The 20,737-nt window shown below is 39.6% G+C and overlaps 1 protein-coding gene and 1 pseudogene across 2 annotated transcripts in view; one reads left to right on the forward strand and one right to left on the reverse strand.

The window, feature by feature from the left end:
* PTPN2 (protein tyrosine phosphatase non-receptor type 2) overlaps positions 1–20,737 on the reverse strand; it is a 103,486-nt gene that overhangs the window by 56,143 nt on the left and 26,606 nt on the right. The gene's annotated exons all lie outside the window — the stretch shown is intronic.
* Positions 18,753–19,281, forward strand: LOC142424741 (cyclin-dependent kinase 2-associated protein 2 pseudogene; annotated as a pseudogene).

A 20,737-nucleotide genomic window follows, 5' to 3' on the forward strand; every position in this document is an offset into this window, starting at 1 on the left:
AAAATCAGCCAAATGAATCCAAGGTGGGCAGTTCACTGATGGCTCTTGGGATCGGCAGGCAAAAACAGGGGGTCAACAAACCAGAAGTATGATCCAGATTTAGCAGAAGGGGGGAAAGAGCTCAGTTCTGCTCGGTTTCTCTCTTAAACAAGTCCTTAGCCCCAAGAAGGTGTTATCAGGTTGCAATCTGACTGATAGGTTGAGCTTCCCCTCTACCTTGAACCAGAAACAAAAAGTTGTATTTCATATATATATATTATTATGTATTATACCGTATATACTCGTGTATAAGCTGAGGTTTTCAGCACGTTTTTAATGTAGTTTTTATGGTAAAATTAGGTGCCTCGGCTCATATTTGGGCTGGCTTATCCTCAAGTATATAGGTATGTAATTACACATAAATAATTATGTATATATATATGTCTCCATCACAGTAAGTGTAAACTCCCTCAACACCTTTCAGCTGCATCTCTATCCAAGCATTTACTCCTGAGTTACCACCTGTGCAGGACTATGTATAAAAGCTATTTGCTGCTATTGTCTTTCATTCTTGCAAGTCTCCAGGTGTCTTTCCTTGGCCTACCATTTGTTCTTAACCTCAGTCTTGTTGTATATTGCCTTCACCTTCACCCAAGTTAATACTTGCCTATTCTTTAAGGATGTGACTTCCCCTCCCTCCCTCCCTCCCTAGCCTTGGTAACTATAAAAGTAAATGTTTCTTTTAGAGTGAAAACCTATTACTGGCTTTTATAATAAATAATGGTGGCCTGCAATAGTTTTTGTTTTGCAACTGAATAATCTCACTAAGCATTCCTCAAGGTTCAGCCATGTTAAAAGGCTTTTCAGATTCACTCTTATTCTGTCTAGTATTGCTTGTATATGCCAAAGTTTACTTATCCACTATTCCACAAATGAGTATTTAGGTCATCTCACTTTTGCTATTGTGAATATTGCTGTGATGGTCATGGCTGTGAACACATCAATTCATGTTGCGGCTCTTATTTCTCTAAGATGTATACCAATTGAGGGATTGCGGGGTACATGGTATTTCCAGCCCCAGCTTCTTGAGGTAGTACTATGCCATTTTCCACAATGTTTGTACCATTTTACAGTCTTACCAGAAATGTATGAAGATTCCAGATTTTCTGTACCCCCTCACCATTCTAATTGTTCTTTTTAAGTATATAATTAACGCTGAGGTGGGGTGATAAAGCATGGTTATTTTCATCTCTCAGATGGCTAATGATAGTATTTCTTCCTATGTTAGGCCACTTAAATGTCTTCTTTGGTGAAGACTCCATTACTAACCAATGTCCATTTTCATTGGCTTGTTTTCTTGTTGGAAGATTTGAAGTTCTCTAAAATTTTGTCCAATATATAATCGCCTTTTCCCAATCTGTAGGTGCATTTTTCATTTATGGTGAAATTATTTTGCCGTATATGTCAAATTTCTAGGAAATTCCAGTCATTTAGTCTGTTTTTGTTTGTTTTTTATTATGTGTCTCAAAGTGTAGTTTATGCCACATGTTAGATCCCTAATTTCATTCCTATTTTTTCATTAATGATCGTGATAGTTCTAGGTTTACATTTAGGTCTTTGCTCCACCTTGAATTTGCTTTCATACATAATGAGATATGGGACCTGCTTCATTCTTCTACAACTGGGTATCCAGTTTTGCTACCACCATCTGGTAACACATATGTTTTAGCCATATACAAAGATCAGCTGTCCATTGTTGTTAGGTACTGAGTTGGTTCTGACTCAATACCATTCATATACAAGAGGAAAAAACACCATCCAGTCCTAATCTAATCTCAGAAATGTTCTTAAATTTGAGCCAATTGCTTTGTCATTCTATCAATCCATCTCATCAAGGACCTTCCTCTTTTTTTGATTCCCCTCTACCTTATGAAGCATGATGTCCATCTCCAGAGACTGGTTTCTCCTCAAAACATGTCCAAACTATGTGACATGACGTCTCATCATACTTGCCTCCAAGAAACATTCTGGCTATACTTCTTCCAAGAGAGCTATATTCATTTTTTTTTAGTATGTGTTTTTTCTTTTTTAAATCATTTTATTGGGGGTTCATACAACTCTTATCACAATCCATACATCTATCCATTGTGTCAAGATATATTCATTTGGCATTCCATGGCACTTCCAATATTCTTTACTAGCACCATAATTCAAATACATTGATTATTTCTTGGTCTTCCTTATATGATGCCCAGCTTTCACACGCATATGAAACAAATGAAAATAAATAGCTGTGGTCAGGCTCATATTAGTCCTCAAAATAGCATCCTTTTCAACACTTCAACGAGGTCTTGTGTGGTAGATTTACCTAATGTAATGTGTCGTTTGACCTTTTGACTACTGCTTCCATGAACATTGATAGTGGAGCCAAGACAAAATCTTTGGCTATTCTTTACCTGCTGGTCCAGTCATGAAGATTTTGACTTTCTTGACATTGAGCTGTAATCTATAGTAAAGGCTGTAATCCTTGATGTAATTCTTCATGTCCTCCACACCTTCAGCAAGGTTGCTTATCAAAAGTTCTTAATAAGCCTACCCTAATGCAGTTTTTTATAACCCAGTTTTTCAGATTTTTTTGTTCAACATACAGATTTAGAGAGAGAATACAAACTTGACACGCACCTTTCCTGACTTTAAACCATGAAGTATGCCTCTTTATGTCAAAAAATGATTGTCTCCTCAGAGAACTGGGTTGATTTAAGTGGGCAGTATTTCTATATTGGACACCCAAAATTGGGGGGATAAAGGCATGAAGTGGTTGGCTTACTAACTTTCATAGGTCGGGGAATATATTCATAGGATTATAGAATTAAGGTGTAGGTGTTCCTTAATTGCAACTGTTAGGCAAAAGAATTGTATACAGGTGCATAGTTGGCAAGGAGTGGATTGAGATAGTTAAGGTTTATTGTGCTAAGCTCGCGAATAAGTAATTGAAGGGCAGAGGGATAAATGGCTTGGTGAGTCTCACCTTTCAAGTTCTCGGGTCTCTTGCTTTGTGATGGTCAGACCAGGGTGCGGCTGCCTTAGCCAGTTCCCTGCTTCAGCTGACAGGGCTCATTTCGCAGGAGACATTGCTGAGGAGAAGCCACTGATGCAGCCCTGGGTGCTGGAGCAGCTCGTGGAGACCCCTGACAGCACTGAGATGCTTACATTCTCACTGACTTGGCTTTCCTCCTACTGTCGGTGTCATTGCTTGTGCTTTGTGAAATTGAGGAGGACATTGTAGATCAGTGTCGGATATATAGGTTAATGCTAGACTTGTGGGCTTGGACAGCACTGGATTGGGATGCTTTCTTAATGGATGCTTACAATTTATATAAAACTCGCTCTCATACATATATGAGTTTCTGTGGGTTTGTTTTTCTAGTCTACCCAGACTAACACAATGCCTTTGTTCTGTTCACACAACTGCCTCCCGATCCATAATCAAGTTTCTCAAGTGCACGATAAAGTATTCTGGAACTTTCATTCTTCTTAGGACTATCCAAAGTTTGTTATAATCCAAAGTCAAATGCCTTGGCACACTCAATGAAAAACAAGTACACTGATACCAAGGGCTTAAGTAGAAAGCAAATGTTTTGAGACAAATGTACAAATGTGCTTGACATACAATGGGTAGATGTATGGATTGTGATAAGAGTTGTATGAGCACCCAATAAAATGCTTTTATAAAGAAGAAAAGAAAACAAGTACACATTTTTCTGGTATTACCTGCTTTCAGCCACATCCATCTGATAATAGCAATATCCCTTGCTCTAAAACAGCGGTTCTCAACCTGTGAGCCACAACCCCTTTGTAGGTCGAAGGCTCTTTCACAGGAATCGCCCAATTCATTACAGTAGCAAAATTACAGTTATGAAGTAGCAACGAAAATAAATTTATGGTTGGGAGTCACCACAATATGAGGAACTGTATTAAAGGGTCGCAGCATTAAGAACTGTATTAAAGGTTCGCAGCATTAAGAAAGTTGAGAACCACTGTTCTACATCCTCTTCTGAATCTGGCCTGAACCTCTGGTGGTTCCCTGTCAATGTACTGCTGCAACCATTGCTTGATGAGCTTCTGCAAAATTTTACTTGCATATGATATTAATGATGCTGTTTTATAATTTGAGCATTTTGATGGGTCACCTTTCTTTGGAATGAGTACAAATATAGATCTCTTCCGGTCATTTGGCCTAGTAGCAGTCTTCCAGATTTCCGGGCATAAACGAGTGAGTGCTTCCAGTGCGTCTTCAGCTTATTGAACCACTTAAATTGGTATTCCATCAATTCCTTGGTTTTTTCTAATGCTCAGTGCAGCTTGACTACATTCCTTCAGCACTACTGGCTCTTTCTCATATGCAACATCTTGAAATGGTTGAATGTAGATCGGTTATTTTTGGTACAGTGATGCTTTGTGTATTCTTTTACAATTTGTTTGATGATTCCTGCATCATTCAATATTTTGCCCTTAGAATCTTTCAAAATTACAACTCAGGGCTTGGATTTTTTTTCTTCACTTCTTTCAGTGTAAGATAGGGTTTTCTAACTCTCCGTCTGCATACTTCATTATAAAATTTCATGTTGCAATCTCAAGCTGTCCTTTGAAATCTTCTATTCTACTCTTAGACTTTAACATTTCTTCCATTTGCTTTAGCTACTCTAGGTTAGGCTGTGCAATTTTATAGTGGCCCAAACCTGCAACAATTCCCAGGTCAGATACTTTGGAAAAGGCCATGATGAAAAAGTCATACTGAAAAGAAGCACCCCCATCATTTTCCAAGGGTCCATAAGTCTTAACAATCTATGGAGGCAAATGTTAGCACAATGTTTAATTGTCCCAATCACTGTTGAAACATCCAAAGCAAAACATTTCCTGAAGTGAAAATGGGAATATAAAAAATAAATAAATAAATGTGTGGTAGGGTTTCCCCCCAAAAAAAGAATTTCCCTAGAAGGAGTAAGGATGTCTTGAGAAACTGAAGGTCCATCATTTTACAACTTTAATAATTTTTCTAGCAATTTTATTGCGGCATACTCCATATATCATGTTCAGAAGCTACTAAACCATCAGTTCTAACATACAGCAACTCTACAGAGCAGAGTAAAATGGTACCATAGGGTTTTTATGTCCCCAAAGGGCAGTTGTACCCTGGTTCTAGAGTTGCTATGAGTTGCAGAATTGATTGAGTCAGTGGTATTGAGTCTGGTTTTAGGTTTGTGAACTACAGTCAACTAATAGATTTTTTTGGGGGTGAGGTGGGGGTTTATTAACCTATTATTTTATAGGAACGGACTGCCACATTTCCTCTGGGAGAGCAACTGGTGGTTCAAACACAAAACTTTCCTTAAATTACTAGACTACTAATCTCTTTCTGTGATTATCTTAGTAAATTCTTATATACTAACTATATGCTGGTTAACTCATGTCTCAAGATTATGTATCCCAGATTATACTCAATTTTTAAATCGTGCCCCCAAACCAGCTACATGGACAACTGCCCCTCACCCCAGAAGAATTTACTTGAGAGGACAGCACTGAAGCTCCAGCTAGGGGAAAGGGGCATGCCAGATCAGCACAAATGAGAGCAAAAGAAAGGAGAGGAAGAGAGCATAGAGCACAGTCCAGTAAGCCTGGAGGACGATATCCCCACTCTGAACAGCCAATAAACAGAGTGGACAATATGGCTGATCCCACTAGGAGACACATCGTCCCTTGATGGCCCAGGGTCCTAAGGGGGTCAACACTAGAGACTCAGGGCCGGGACTGGCCCAGACTGACCCTGTGACACTGAGGCAACGCACTAAAAGAGGGCGACACAGCAACCGTGGGAGCAGAACAGGGAGCCCCAAGGGAGTACAAAAGACAGACTCTGGGGCCAAAAATCAGACCTTTATCTATTTACAGGTTTTTATTTCTTTTTGGTTTTTTTTCTTTTAATTAATTTATTCTTCTATGGGTAATTGGTTTCCCTTTTTATTGTCATAGCTGTGTTCTCACTCATTGCCTATCTTGCAATGACTTGATTTTTGGTGCATATTATTATCTCTACAGATCTAGTTAGGTAAGATGGACTGGATGAATAGTATGGAGGAGAAAACAATGGGACCATGGTTCTGAGGGACATGGGAGAGGGGGATGAAGGGGCAGGGAGGTGGTGCTGACCAACCAAGGGACAGAGGAGCAATAAGTGATCCAAAATCAGTAGCAAGGAGGGTGTGAGTGGCCTGGTAGGGAGTCAGCAAGGACAAGGTAACCAAGAGAAATTACTGAAACCCAAATGAAGGCTGAGCATGAGAATGGGACAAGAGGAAAGTAAAAGGAAATAAAGGAAAGAACTAGGTGACAAAGGGTATTTATAGAGGTCCAAAGACCAGAATGTACATATGTAAATATATTTGAGTGTGGGGAAGCAGACCTATGCGCATATATTTAGAGGTTTAGTTTAAGGCAGCAGATGGACATTGGGCCTCCACTCAAGCACTTACTCAATGCAAGAACACGTTGTTCTAATAAATTGGCATTCCATGATGTACACCTTCCCGACACGATCGCTGAAGAAAAATGTGTGCATAAGCAAATGTGGTGAAGAAAGCTGACAGTGTCCGGCTACCAAAAGATATAGCGTCTGTGGTCTTAAAGGTTTGAAGATAAACAAGAGGCCATCTGGCTGAGAAGAATCAAAGCCTACATGGAAGAAGCACACCAGCTTGGCTGACCACGAGGTGTAGACGAGACCAGTTGTCAGACATCAAAGAGCTAAAAACCTATCAGTGAGTGCCTACCTCCCTGATATGATTAATGAAGCCAAACGTGTGCATAAGCAAATGTGGTGAAGAAAGCTAATGTTGCCCAGCTATCAAAAGATAGACCATCTGGGGTCTCAAATGCTTGAAGATAAACAAGTGGCCATCTAGCTGAGAAGCATCAAAGCCCACATGGAAGAAGCAAACGAGTCTGTCTGACCACAAGGTGCAGAAGGGACCAGTTATCAGACATCAAAGAGCTAAAAACCTTATCAGTGGGTGCCTACCTCCCTTATATGATCAATGAAGCCAAACATGTGCATAAGCAAATGTGGTGAAGAAAGCTGATGGTGCCCAGCTATCTAAAGATATAGCGTCTGGGATCTTAAAGGCTTGAAGATAAACAAGTGGCCATCTAGCTCAGAAGCAACAAAGTCCACATGGAAGAAACACACCAGCCTGTGTGACCACGAGCTGTCGAAAGGATCAGGTATCAAGCATCAAGGAACAAAAAATCGTATCACTGGAAATGTGGGTGAGTGCAGAGTGGAGACTCAAAGGCCAGTGGTAGTCAACCGGACACCCCTTGCTGAGAGGTTGTGGGGAGGAGATGAACCAGGCAGGGTGCAGGGTACCAACAATGAAACATAATTTTCCTCTAGTTCTTAAATGCTTCCTCACCGCCCCACCACCACCACTATCATGATCCCAATTCTACCTTGCAAATCTGGCTAGACCAGAGGATGTACATAGGTACAGATAGCAACTGGAAACACAGGGAATCCAGGACAGATGACTCCTCTAGAACCAGTGATGAGAGTGGCGATGCCTGGAGGGTGGAGAGAATGTGGGGTAGAAAGGGGGAACTGATTACAGGAATCTACATATAGCCTCCTCCCTGGGGGAGGGACAGCAGAGAAAGGGCAGGGGGAGACGTCAGACAGTGTAATATATGACAAAATAATAATAATATATGAATGATGAAGGGTTCCTGAGGTAGGGGGGGAGTAGGGGGGGAGTGGGGAGGGAGGGGGAAATGAGCAGCAGATATTAAGGGCTCAAGTAGAAGGCAAATGTTTTGAGAATGATGATGGCAACCAATGTACATATGTTCTTGACACATGGATGGATGTATGGATTGTGATGAGAATTGTACGAGCCTCCAATAAAATGATTTTTAAAAATTGTTAGTAATAGCCATGACCATGTTAGTTTTGTCATTTGCAGTGTTATGTGTTTTTTCCTTTACTGACTCCCTCCAAGTACGTGCCATCAACCACAGGCCGGAGTATTTTAACAAAGGAGAGTGTGTTTCAATGACCGATGGGGAAGACTATGCCAAGTATTTTGGTCTTGGACTTTTAATAAACTCAAATCAATGCCATCGAGTTCATTCTGAATCATAACAACCCTATAGGGTAGTGCAGAAATGACACTGGACTAGAATGAATTAGGATTTCTTGAAATTCTGTAGAGATGCTGATGGGTTGAGACTGCAAGCTGAACAAAAATTACATAGGATTAAACGAATCGATCATTTTTTTGTTTTTTTTTAAGTATTATTGATGGTTAATGTTCTTTTCCAGATAAAATGCCTTAATTTTTTCTAAGCTATGTATAACTCATAAAAATTTAATAAATGTTTTATAAACAGAAATATAATCTCTCTGGAATTTGAAAGCACTTAATAAGCATCGTTATTTTCATGAGAGCCATAGACAAACTTAAATGAGATTTGTCTTCTTTATTAATAAGACCTAATTGGAAGGCTTATAATATAATCAAGCTTTCACTGGAATGTCACATTTGAAAATGATGTTCACATAATTAGGTATGACCAGCCAGTGTTAAGAAACCAAGATTGATGTTATGGAGCTAAAGCTTACTAAGCCCTCACACAAAATCTAACCTGGTACATGTCCTACAAAAGGTTTCCAAGCTTGTAGGTAAGTAAGGAACATCACTTAACAGCAGAAATTTATAATAAGAGGGGGATTCAAAAAGTTTTTGAGGAAAAAAATGGAATTAAAAGACAATGGGAAAAATAAAATAATTAAAAATAAATAAGGCAATGGAAAAAATATATTTTAAGACAATGGAAGCTTTCCACCAACTTGATGTCCCCTTGAATTTTGAGGCCCCAGGAAAGAGTTCACATAAATATATGCATACTACCGTCGAAGGCTGATAACAAATTCTTGATTTGTCCAGGCTTTTAAAATTTCAATCTTAGATTTCTTATAAATAATTTCCAACATAGCAAATTTAAAAGGTCTAGATTATAACTTTATATTCTTGGGCCACCTTTGTAAATAATGAAAAATACTCTAACATTTAGGTCAAAAATAACTGCTTTAAGATTCTTTTGATCAAGAGATGGATGAATGTGGAGATAAATTTTACATTTCAATAGAAATTTAAAGCATGACCTTTTGCTTTATTTCCACATCATTTTAATTGCCTTTGAATTATTTCACATCTTTTAATAAGGAGCCCTGTTTGTGTAGCAATTATACATTGGACTGCTAACTGAAAAATCAGTAGTTTGAAACCACCAGCCACTCCTCAAGAGAAAAAGACTTTCTACTCCTGTAAAGAGTTAAAATCTTGGGAGCCCAAAAGGGCAGTTGTACCCTGTTCTACAGAGTTGCTATGAGTTGGAATTGATTGAGTCAGTGGCAGTGAGGCTGGTTTGGGGCTTGTGAACTATAGGTAACTAATTGTTTTTGGGGGGAGAGTTTATTAACCTATAAATCAAACTAGTTCTTGTTATATAACTTAAGTTTTTCTTTATAGGTCCATAAACCAAAAAACTAAATCAATTACCACACACAACAATTCTCTATTTCGCAGAGTAAAACTATTCCCTAGAGCAGCAGTCCTCAACCTGTGGGTCATGACCCCTTTGGTATCAAACAACCCTTTCACAGGGGTTGCCCAATTCATAACAGCAGCAAAATTACAGTTATGAAGTAGCAACGAAGATAATTTTATCACTACAATTTGAGGAACTGTATTAAAGGGTCATGGCATTAGGAAGGTTGAGAACCACTATCCTAGAGTTTCTGAGGCTATAAATCTTTATGGATGCAGAAAGTCTCATCTTTCTCCTGAAGAATAATAGCTGATCGGTCTAAACTACTCATCTTATGGCTAGCTTAACCCACTACTACACCACCAGAGCTCCTTTTATATATTTATAAATCTACATATAAGCACTTTTACCAAGGGAAAAGAGAAAAATAACCATGAACAATAACAGAATGAGTAACTATTAAGTAGGTCCCAGTCACTAAAGAACCTTAATTGGTCACTCCTTAACAACCAGGATTCCCTTACATACTGGAATTAGTGTAATCTATGTCCCAAAAAAACCAAACTGCGCTCTCTCTACTTTACCAAGTAGTCCTTCTACAGCAAATGGTTCCCCTTGATAACATATCCAAAGCATGTGAGACAAAGTCTCCTGTCAAGGAACATTTTACCTATACTTCATCCAAGGTAGATCTGCTCAGCCATTACATACTCAACATTCTCCACCAATATCACAATACAAATATATTAATTCTTCTTCAGTCTCATTAACCACCCAATTTTTGCAGGAATATGAATGGACTGAAAATACTATGGGGCTTCGTGAGCTACACTTTAGGTCCTCAAGTTGAAATCTTTGTTCTTCAACACGTGAAGAAAGTCTTTAGCAGCATAAGCATTCATTGTGGATCCAAGTAAAATCAAATCTTTGATAACATCAATCTTTTATGATGATGTTGTTTACTGGTCCAGTTTTAAGAGTCAGACTTGCCTACACACTCCATCCTTCAGTATTTATTCTGACACCAACTATTCCATCCAAGGCAATCTACATCTAAGCCATATTCAATTATTTAATGCATTGGCCATACAGAACTAACTCTAGGACAATACTCACTAATAAGGGGGTTATTAGGGAAGTTAATAGGTTATCACAAAAGGATCCAGCAAACAATAAGGATCCAGTCATACCTTTTCTCAACCAGGAGCTAGCTCTCACTTCAGCCCTCAGTCTCCCAAGATACATGGTACCTTGGCCTTTGCCTTCATGGGCTAGGAAGCTAGTCTGCCTATTGCTCTGTCCCAGAACTATCTGGTCCACTGGCTTGGACCAGATGAGGAAAAGGAACAACATAGTCCAGGTCTGCTCCTCTGAGTCTCCATGACTCTATCTGTGATGCAACTTGTCTAGGCAGCCTGTGGCACTTCAGACAGAGATCTGGGCCATGCTCTTCTAAGGTCCCCAACGTTTCTCTCTCTGCTGCTACATCACTGATGGTTCATCTTATGGCCAGAGGGGTGGTAAAAAGTATTCATCAATCCCCTCTTGTAATGTAACACAATGCCTTCTTTACATAGTCCACCAAACAATTGGGTGGGAGTTACAAAACCTAAGTATAAGAGCAAAGTGTCACTTAACCAGACTGTACATGTACATAGAGGTACAAGCAAGTGTTTTGCTTCTCTCGAGAACCCAGCCTAATACAACCCCAGCAAATTTTCTGAAATGAGTTTTACCCTGATACCAAAACCATAAAGATATTACCAAAATAGAAAATTATAAAATATACCTTATGAACATAGATTTTTAAAAATCTGAAAAAAAATCCAAGCCAATAAAATCCAACAAAATTTTTTTTTAATTTTCACAATCAAGTGAGTTCCATTGTCAGGTACATAAGAATGGGTCCGAGAAAGCAATCATTGAAATCCCTCATATAAATAATACAGTGGAAAAGAATTATATGATTGTAATAAGATTATATCAATGTAGAAAAAGCGCTTAACAAATTCCAACAGCCATTTCAGCACACAACACACGAAACAGAATGGGAATTCTTTAAGCAGCCAACATCTCACTCAATGGGAAACAACCAAAGAGCATAATACCCTTTGCGAATGGAAACCAGACAGGCATACCCTTTGTAGCCGCTCTTACTCAATATTGTCCTCGAAGTATTAGCCGGAACTATTAGATAATAAAAAGAAATCAATGGACCAATAATGAGAGTAGCAATACCAGGAGGGGAAGTGGAAAGTGGGGGACAAAGGGGGAGCCAATCACAATTATCTACATATAACCCCCTCCCAGGGGAACGGACAACAGAAAATTGGGTGAAGTGAGCCATCAAGCTATCAGTGTAAGACATGAAAAAAATCATAATAATTTATAAATTACCAGGTGTTCCTGAAGGAGGAAGGATGGGGGAGAGAGGGGGAATATGAGGAACTAATAACAAAAGCTCAAGTAGAAATAAAATGTTTTGAAAATTATGATGGCAACGTATGTACAAATGTACTTAAAACAATGGATGGATGTATGGATAGTGCTAAGAATTGAATGAGCCCCCAATAAAATGATTTTTAAAAGGGAGACCACACACACACACACACACACACACACACACAGAAATTAAATTGGCAAAGTAAAACTCTATTTATAAATAATCTGATTCTATGTTCAGAGCCCAAAGACTCAAAAAAAATTGTTAGAAATAATTGAAAGATTCAGCAACATAGCAGTATATAAGATCAACTTACAAAATTCAATTGGGTTTCAATGAAAGAAAGATGAAAGAGAGAGAAGTGGTACAAACTTAATGGAAATCACAAAATTATAGAATACAAACATCACAACGTAATATGTAAACTCTCACCTAATTCACAATAAAAAACTTTTTTTAGGATCCGAGAAAGAAAAGTACCTATCAAGGTAATAGCAAAAAAGAATGAAAATGCAGTACCCCAAAATCTTTGCGGCACAGCTAAGTCAGTGTTCCGTGGGCAATTTATAACAATAACTGTACATATGAAAAATAACCCAAATAAGCTGATGCCAGGGGCATAAGTGGAGAGCAAATGTTTTGAGAATGATGAGGGTAATGAATGTACAAATGTGCTTTATACAATTGATGTATGTATGGATTGTGATAAGAGTTGTATGAGGCCCCTTAAAATGATTTTTTTTTAAAAAGAACTCAAATGAACAACTTAATCCAGTACCTCCAACAATTAGAAAAAGAGCACAATAGGCCTGCAGTCTCAAGAGAAATAATGGATGAAATCAAAAGGAAATAAAACACATCGTAGAAAAGAAGAAGTTAGTACTTTGAAAAGGTTTAACAAAATCAAAGAAACACAGGAAAATTTAACAAAGAAAACTAGCAAACAGCACAAAAGTAAATGGCAATGTAACAAATGAAATAAAAAGGATGAGAACACTATGAAAAATTATGTACTCCAATAAATCACAAAACCTAAATGAAAGAATGTCTAGAAACACATTACATGAAACAGAAAATCTGAAAAGACCATACCTAAATAAGAAATTGATCAAGTCATTCACCTTCCCTGACACTATCACTGAGGACAAAATGGATGCATAAGCAAATATAATGAAGAAAGCTGATGGTGCCCAGCTATCAAAAGACATAGTATCTGGGGTCTTAAAGGCTTGAAGATAAACAAGCGGCCATCTAGCTCAGAAGCAACAAAGCCCACATGGAAGAAGCACACCAGCCTGTGTGATCACGAGGTGTCGAAGGGATCAGGAATAAGGCATCATCAGAACAAAAAAATCTTACGATAGTGAATGAAGGGGAAAGTGCAGAGTGGGAAGAATACAGCTTTCCTCTACTTCCTAAATGCTCCCCACCCCCACCCCCCACTATCATGATCAAATTCTACCTTGCAAGTCTGACTAGACCAGAGGATGTACACTGGTGCAGATAGTAGCTAGAGGCACAGGGAATCCAGGGCAGATGATCCCTTCAGGACCAGGGGTGTGAGTGGCGATACTGGGAGGGTAGAGGGAGAGTGGGTTAGAAAGAGGGAACTGATTACAAGGATCTACATGTGACCTCCTCCCTGGGGGATGGACAACAGAAAAGGGAGTGATGGGAGATGTCAGACAGGAAAAGATATGACAAAATAATAATTTATAAATTATCAAGGGCTCATGGGGGAGGGCGAGAGGGGAGGGAGGGGGAAAAAAAGAGGACCTGATGCCAAGGGCTTAAGTGGAGAGCAAATGCTTTGAAAATGATGAGGGCAATGAATGTACAGATGTGCTTTACACAACTGATGTATGGATTGTGTTAAGATTTATATGAGCCCCTAATTAAATGTTTTTTAAAAAATCCAGCTGGACCAGAGCACGTATACGTGTACAAATATGAGCTCAAAACACAGGGAATCAAGGACAGATAAAAACCCCCTCAGGACCAATAACTAGAGTAGCAATACCAGGAGGGGAAGGGGAAGGTGGGGGGAGAAAGAGGGAACCAATCACAATTATCTACATTTAGCCCCTCCCAGGGGCATGAACAACAGAAAAGTAAGTGAAGGGAGACAGCAGTTAAGTATAAGACATGAAAAAAATAATCATTTATCAAGGGTTCATGAGGGAGGTAAGGGAGGGGGTATGGGAATGAGGTGATACCAGGGGCTCAAATAGAAAGAAAATCTTTTGAAAATCATGATGACAACACATGTACAAAGGTGCTTGACATAATGGATGGATGTATGGATGGATTGTGATAAGAGCTGTTATGAGCCGCCCAGAAAATGATTTTTTAAACATTAAAAAGAAATTGATCAAGCTATTAAATAAAACACCCCCCCAAAAAAAAAAAGTTCAGACACAGATGGCATCACTGGTGAATTCTACCAAATATTCACAGAAGAGCTAACGCCATCTCAACTCCAATAATGGCAAAGTATAGGAAAAGAAAGAAAATTCCCAGATTAAGAAATGAACACAAATACCTTTCTACCCAACCAGGCAGGCACAACACTAAAGAAGAAAACTATAGGTCAATGCCCTTAACAAAACATAGAATGAAAAACTCAGCAAATTCTAGCCAATAAAAGCAAACAACATATCAAAAAATAATACACATGACTAAATGGGGTTCATCCCAGGTATGGTTTAACATTAGAAAAATAATCGGGGAGGGGGGCATGGAGGGATGGGGGAGGGAATGAGGAGCTGATGCCAAGGGCTTAAGTGGAGAGCAAATGTTATCACAATCCACATAACATTCATTGTGTCCTTCCCCACCCTCCCTGCTCATGAACCCTTGATAATTTATCCACCCAGGGAGGAGGTTATATGTAGATCCTTGTGATCTGTTCCCCCTTTCTACTCCACCTTCCCTCCACCCTCCCAGTATCGCTACTATCACCACTGGTCCTGAGGGATTCATCTGTCCTGGATTCCCTGTTTCTAGTTCCCATCTGTAGCAATGTACATCCTTTGGTCCAGCCGGATTTGTACGGTAGAATTGGGATCATGATAGTGGGGACGAGGGGAAGCATTTAAGAACTAAAGGAAAGCAACACTCATTTCTGATAAAACAACTCAGCAAAATAGCAATAGAAGGGAAATTCCTCAAAATAATTCAGAATGATTAGCCAACAGAGAAACTGAAAGCATTGAGTATCTCTCAACAAAGAGAAACTGAGAGCATTGCCCTTGGGAAAAGGAACCAAACACGGATGCCCTTATCACCACTCCTATTCAATATTGTGCTCAAGTCTTAACAAGAGGTACAGGGCAAGAGAGAGAAAATAATGACAATCAAATTGGTGAGAAAGTAAAACTCTGTAGGTGAAAATTATTCTACACATAATCCCAGATACTCAGCAAAAATTATAGACAACCCAAAGATTCAGCAAAGTAGCAAAGTACAAGATCAATACACAAAAGTCAATCTGATTCCTCTATGTTAAGAGATCTTTAAGAAAAGAAAAAAAATCTGGAAACAGTCATTTATAATAACCAACCAAAAGATAAATACTTAGAAATAAATCTAACCTGGAATACAAAAGAACTATACAAAATAAAATACTATTAAACAGTACTACAAGAAACCAAGAGATCTATATAAATGGGAGGCTATGCCAGATTAGGAAAGACTTATCATATACACTCAAGTATAAGCCAACCTGAATATCAGCCGAAGCACCTAATTTTACCACAAAAACTGCATTAAAAATGTGCTGAAAAACTCAACTTATACACGAGTATGTACGGTAAATAACATTGTGAAAATGTCAGTACTGCATAAGAGTAATTTATAGATACAATACCATCCTGATGCAACTTCCAACATGATTGTTAAAAGAAATAGAAAAACTAATCACCAACTTTATATGGAAAGGAAAGAGGCCCAGAGAAACATAACACTAAGGAAAAGAACAAAGTAGGAGACTTCTCATTTACTGATCATGGAAGTCAAACTAGCCTAGTCACTGGTACAGACACAGAAACAAAATCCAAAATTAAATCCATTCACCTTCCAACAAGTGACAAAGAGCTGACGCATGAGTAAAATGGGAAAGAGATAGTCTCTCTGACTAATGGTGCTGGATAACTGGATATTCATTTGCAGAAAAAAAAATAGGACCCCTATCTCACACCACATACAAAAATAAATCCAAGATGAATCCAAGGCATAAATGTAAACCCGAGACTATAAAATTGAACAATGAAAAACTAGGGGAAACTTAAGGGCCCTAGTACACGTCATAAATACATCATCGAACGTAAATGAAAACATGCAAGTTGAAGGCAGGCCAGATGATTGGGAGCTCCTAAAAATTATGTGATCCAAAGATTTCACCAAAAGAGTAAAAACAGAACTCATATTGGGGGTAAATTTTGGCAAAGATAAACCAGATAAATCTGTAAATTTTATAGAAAATATGAACACCTTAACAAGAAAAAGATAAATAATCCAATTAAAAAGAGGCCATTGACAAAAGACATTCAGACAGCCAACAACCATATTAAGAAATGCTCACAATGATAAGCTGTTTGTCATACAGTTGAATTCCTTGGCATTGCTCTTTTAATGATAGTCTTTCTAGTTTACCCACTAAATAACTGGGTAGGAGCCTTTAATTAGGGTATATGAGACTCTAAAGCGGGGTTCTGCCATCACTGAGTATGAAGTGATCCACCACAGACACAAGAACAGAGAATTTCGAGACCACCAAGCAATAAGGCCAAGAGCAGAGCACATATGAGATTTCTATGGCAGCAACAGTGGAACCAAAACCAGCAACACATAGACCATGCTACAGAGCAAGAGGCTTCCCAGTCCAAGAAATAAGTAAAGCTGAGTGCCTTCAGGTGAGGGGTTAGAAAGCCAAATGGGTGCCCTTTGAGGGCTTGGAGCACTTGTTTGACCAGGACAGAGGCCAAGGGACAATGTAGTCAAGGTCAAAAACTAGAGAAAGACATGCATATGACCATGGCCTTAGACAAAGTACTGTAGCCTAAAGAACTGTATCCTGGATAAGATATAATAATTATTTATAAACTATCAAGGGACCAGGGGGAAGGGGGGAGCGGGGAGGGAGGGGGAGGGAAAGGGAGGGAGGGGGAGGGGGGAAAAGGGAAACCGAGCTGATTCCAAGAACCTAAGTGGAAGATGAATTTTGAGAATGACGAGTGCAACGAATGTATAAGGGTGCTTTGCTCAATTGATGTATGTACGGATTGTGATAAGAGTTGTATGAGCCCCAATAAAAAGAATTATTAATTAAAAATAAATAAATAAAAACAAAAACATGGGTGTATCTAAAAAAAAAAAAAGAACTGTATCCTGTATATCTGATTGGACTTATAACCTGTTAACATCTAATATCCCTAATAAACACCACAGTCATGGGTTATTCCCTAATAAGCCCAATGGTGTGGACCTGGGAACTCAACACTGTAGCCTCAGGGGACGCCAAAGTCAACTGAAATAGAATACATACAATCTTTGTTCTACATCCTAGCAACTAGAGTCTTAAAAGCTCATAAGCAGCCATCAAAGGTGTAACTACTGATCTCTCCCAAAGGAGAGGCAAAAAGGTGACACAAATAGTATGGTACATTAAAATGTGTGTGTGCATGCATGCACAATTAAACCAAAATACCAAATGCCATCAAATTAATTCCAACTCATTATGCCCCTATGTAGGATTTTGATAGCTGTAAATCTATGGACGCAATAACCTTCTTTCTTCTGTGGAGCAACTGGTTGAGTTTTACCTGCTGACCTGGAAGTTAGCAGCCTAAAACCTCCTCACCAGCAGCACCAGGGCTCCTTGTGAAGGTAAGAAAGATAACATGGATAAATGGGAGCTGGGAGAGATAGAAGGATGGGAAAAAGAAGCAAGCATTACAAATAAGAGGGATGATGAATTCTTTGGATAGAACGAGTCTCAAAGGAGGTAAAATGTCAATGCATTGTCTGAAAAGTAATGGTTTAAATTAAAGAGAATTTTAAACCCTCTGGGTTCATCGAAAGGGAAAATGAGCAGCCACCACCGGAGAGACTGAGAAGATTGCTTAATCAGTGAAAAATCGGCTTATTCTAAGGCAAAGAAGTGGGGAGAACATTCCTTAAACAAGTTGAGGGGAAAAGAGTAGTTTGTTTATACCATAGTACAGTTCCAATAGACTCCATTAAACAAAGTAAAAAAGCTGCTACAGAAAGACTAGACCAATTATTTTTCAAGAAAACATGGCTACGGAGAAAGTTTTGATACACAGTGACCCTAGAAACCGTGCCCAAGGCTATAAATCTTTATGGAAGCAGATAGCCTCATCTTGATCCCAGCACAGCTGGTGGGTTTGAACCTTGAGATTAACAGCCCTACACTTACCAGCACAGTATTTTCTCAGAAAAAGAAATGTCCCTTCTCTTATTAAAGAGATATACTTATGATCATAGAGGTGGGGGTGATAGACATTTTAAACAGAGGTGTCCATAAAGCAGTAGAATGCCGTTATCCAAAGGCAATCAATCATATAATCTAAAGTTTGAGAGATTAAGAATTTTAATGACCTGCATGTTGCAGTTTGAAACCACCAGCCACTCTACAGGACAAATGTGAAGCTTTTTGATCCCATAAGAAGTTAGTCTCAGGGTGGCCAGCACCCAGGAATCGGGGATGTCCTACAAGTCCATTGCCCTCATACCAAGCAGCACCCCTGGCTCCAGTACCCCAGAGCCTGGCACCCCATCCCTACAGCAGGAAACGTCCCATCATTGTCGGGCTCCAGGCAGGGAGTTGCTGCCCTTTCAGGCCACTGTTTAACAACTTTGGACCACCCTCCAGAGGCTATGTGCAGGCCACGAAGCCACCCAGCACACAGAGCTCCCAGAGCACCTACAGGGACCGGCTGTCGTTCATAGAGGAAATGGGCAAGGAGATCCAGCCCACCTAAGCCAGTAGCAAGAGTGCCATGAAGAGAGGCATCATTCACTCCCAGGGCTTGGTCAGAGTGTGCCTGGTGAACCAAGCACAACACCTGAACTTAACAGGAAGTGCTCTAGCCTCGGGGCCTGGACCATGCTGGCCACCACATAGCACCAGCCTCTTAGGGCTCCCACCCGAGCTGCACTTCCTGCTGTGTCCCTGGGTGGGCACCCTCCAAGAACCAGGGACCCAGTCCACTCAGGTCTACAGCACTGGTTGAGGGCCTTCCAACTGTGAATCCACCCCTCCCCATGACCTGCCATCAGTGCAGAACCACCAGGAGCCTTTGCCTTCCTGTGCCCCCTCCCCCCTCAGCACCTAGCCAGTACCACGGACTGCTTCCTTTCCAACCGCTTGTCCCTTTCCCACCTAGAAGGTCCACCACCTCCCTGCCTTGTCAGCCTAGGCCATAGCAACTCTTTTCTCAGTGTGTCTTTTGCTACATACGCCCTCTTTTGTATAAAATAAAGCTGATTGGTAGTTATTTTTAAAAAAGAATTTACAGTCTCAGAAAGGCACAGCAGGGCTAGTTCCACTCTGTTCTATAGGGCCCCTATTCATCAGTATCGGCTGGACGGCAATGAGTTCCATTACTTCAGGGATTTAAGTTGCAAGTTGTCTTACTTTAAAAAACTGTCTACTCTGAAAATGATAGAGGAATATGTGCAAATGTGCTTGACACACTGGAGGAATGTATGGATTGTGATAAGAGATGTAAGAGCCCACAAGAAAAGGATTTTTTTAGTGTCTCAGTTCCAATATTTTCCTAATTCCTCTACTTGTACAAATTTGAAAAAACTAATAATGAGAGGTTTGCAAATGTGGCTTAGAACATCCTAAGATAGCAATTATAACAAGTATCTCAAAACACCAGGGGTTAGAGAAGAAAAAAAGGGAGCCATATCCATGAAAGGTTAACACAAGGGGAAAATAAAATTACAGAGACATACACACAAGTTCTGGTGGCACAGTGAGTTATGCTTTGAACTTTTAACCTGAAGGTTAATAGTTCAAAACCACCAGCCACTCCACGAGTGAAAGATGAAGTTATCTAGTCTCATAAAAATTAGTGTCCCATTGGGTCTCTACTCAAGTACTCCCTCAATGCAAGAAAACTGTGTTCTATTAAACTGGCATTCCATGATGCTAACCTTCCCAACACAATTGCTGAAGACAAATGAGTGCATAAGCAAATGTGGTGAACACAAAGCTGATGGAGCCCGTCTATCAAAGGATATAGCATCTGGGGTCTTAAAGGCTTGAAGATAAACAAGCAGCCATCTAGCTCAGAAGCAACAAAGCCCACATAGAAGCAGCACACCAGCCTGTGTGATCACGACATGTTGAAGGGATCAGGGATCAGGCATCAAAGAACAAAAAATCCTATCATTGTGAATGAGGGGGAGTGCAGATTGGGAATCCAAAGCTCATCTTTAGGCAACTGGACATCCCCTTACAAAGGGTCATAGAGAAGAGACAAGCCAGTCAGGGTGCAGTGTAGCAACGATTAAACATACAACTTTCCTCTAGTTCTTAAGTGCTTCCTACCCACCACTATCATGATCCTAATTCTACCTTACAAAACCGGCTACACCAGAGCATGTACACTGATACAGATAGGAACTGGAAACACAGGTAATCCAAGACAGATGAACCCTTCAGGACCAGTGGTGCGA

This window comes from Tenrec ecaudatus, chromosome 13 (genome assembly GCF_050624435.1).
Source record: "Tenrec ecaudatus isolate mTenEca1 chromosome 13, mTenEca1.hap1, whole genome shotgun sequence".
NCBI classification, from domain to species: Eukaryota; Metazoa; Chordata; class Mammalia; order Afrosoricida; family Tenrecidae; genus Tenrec; species Tenrec ecaudatus.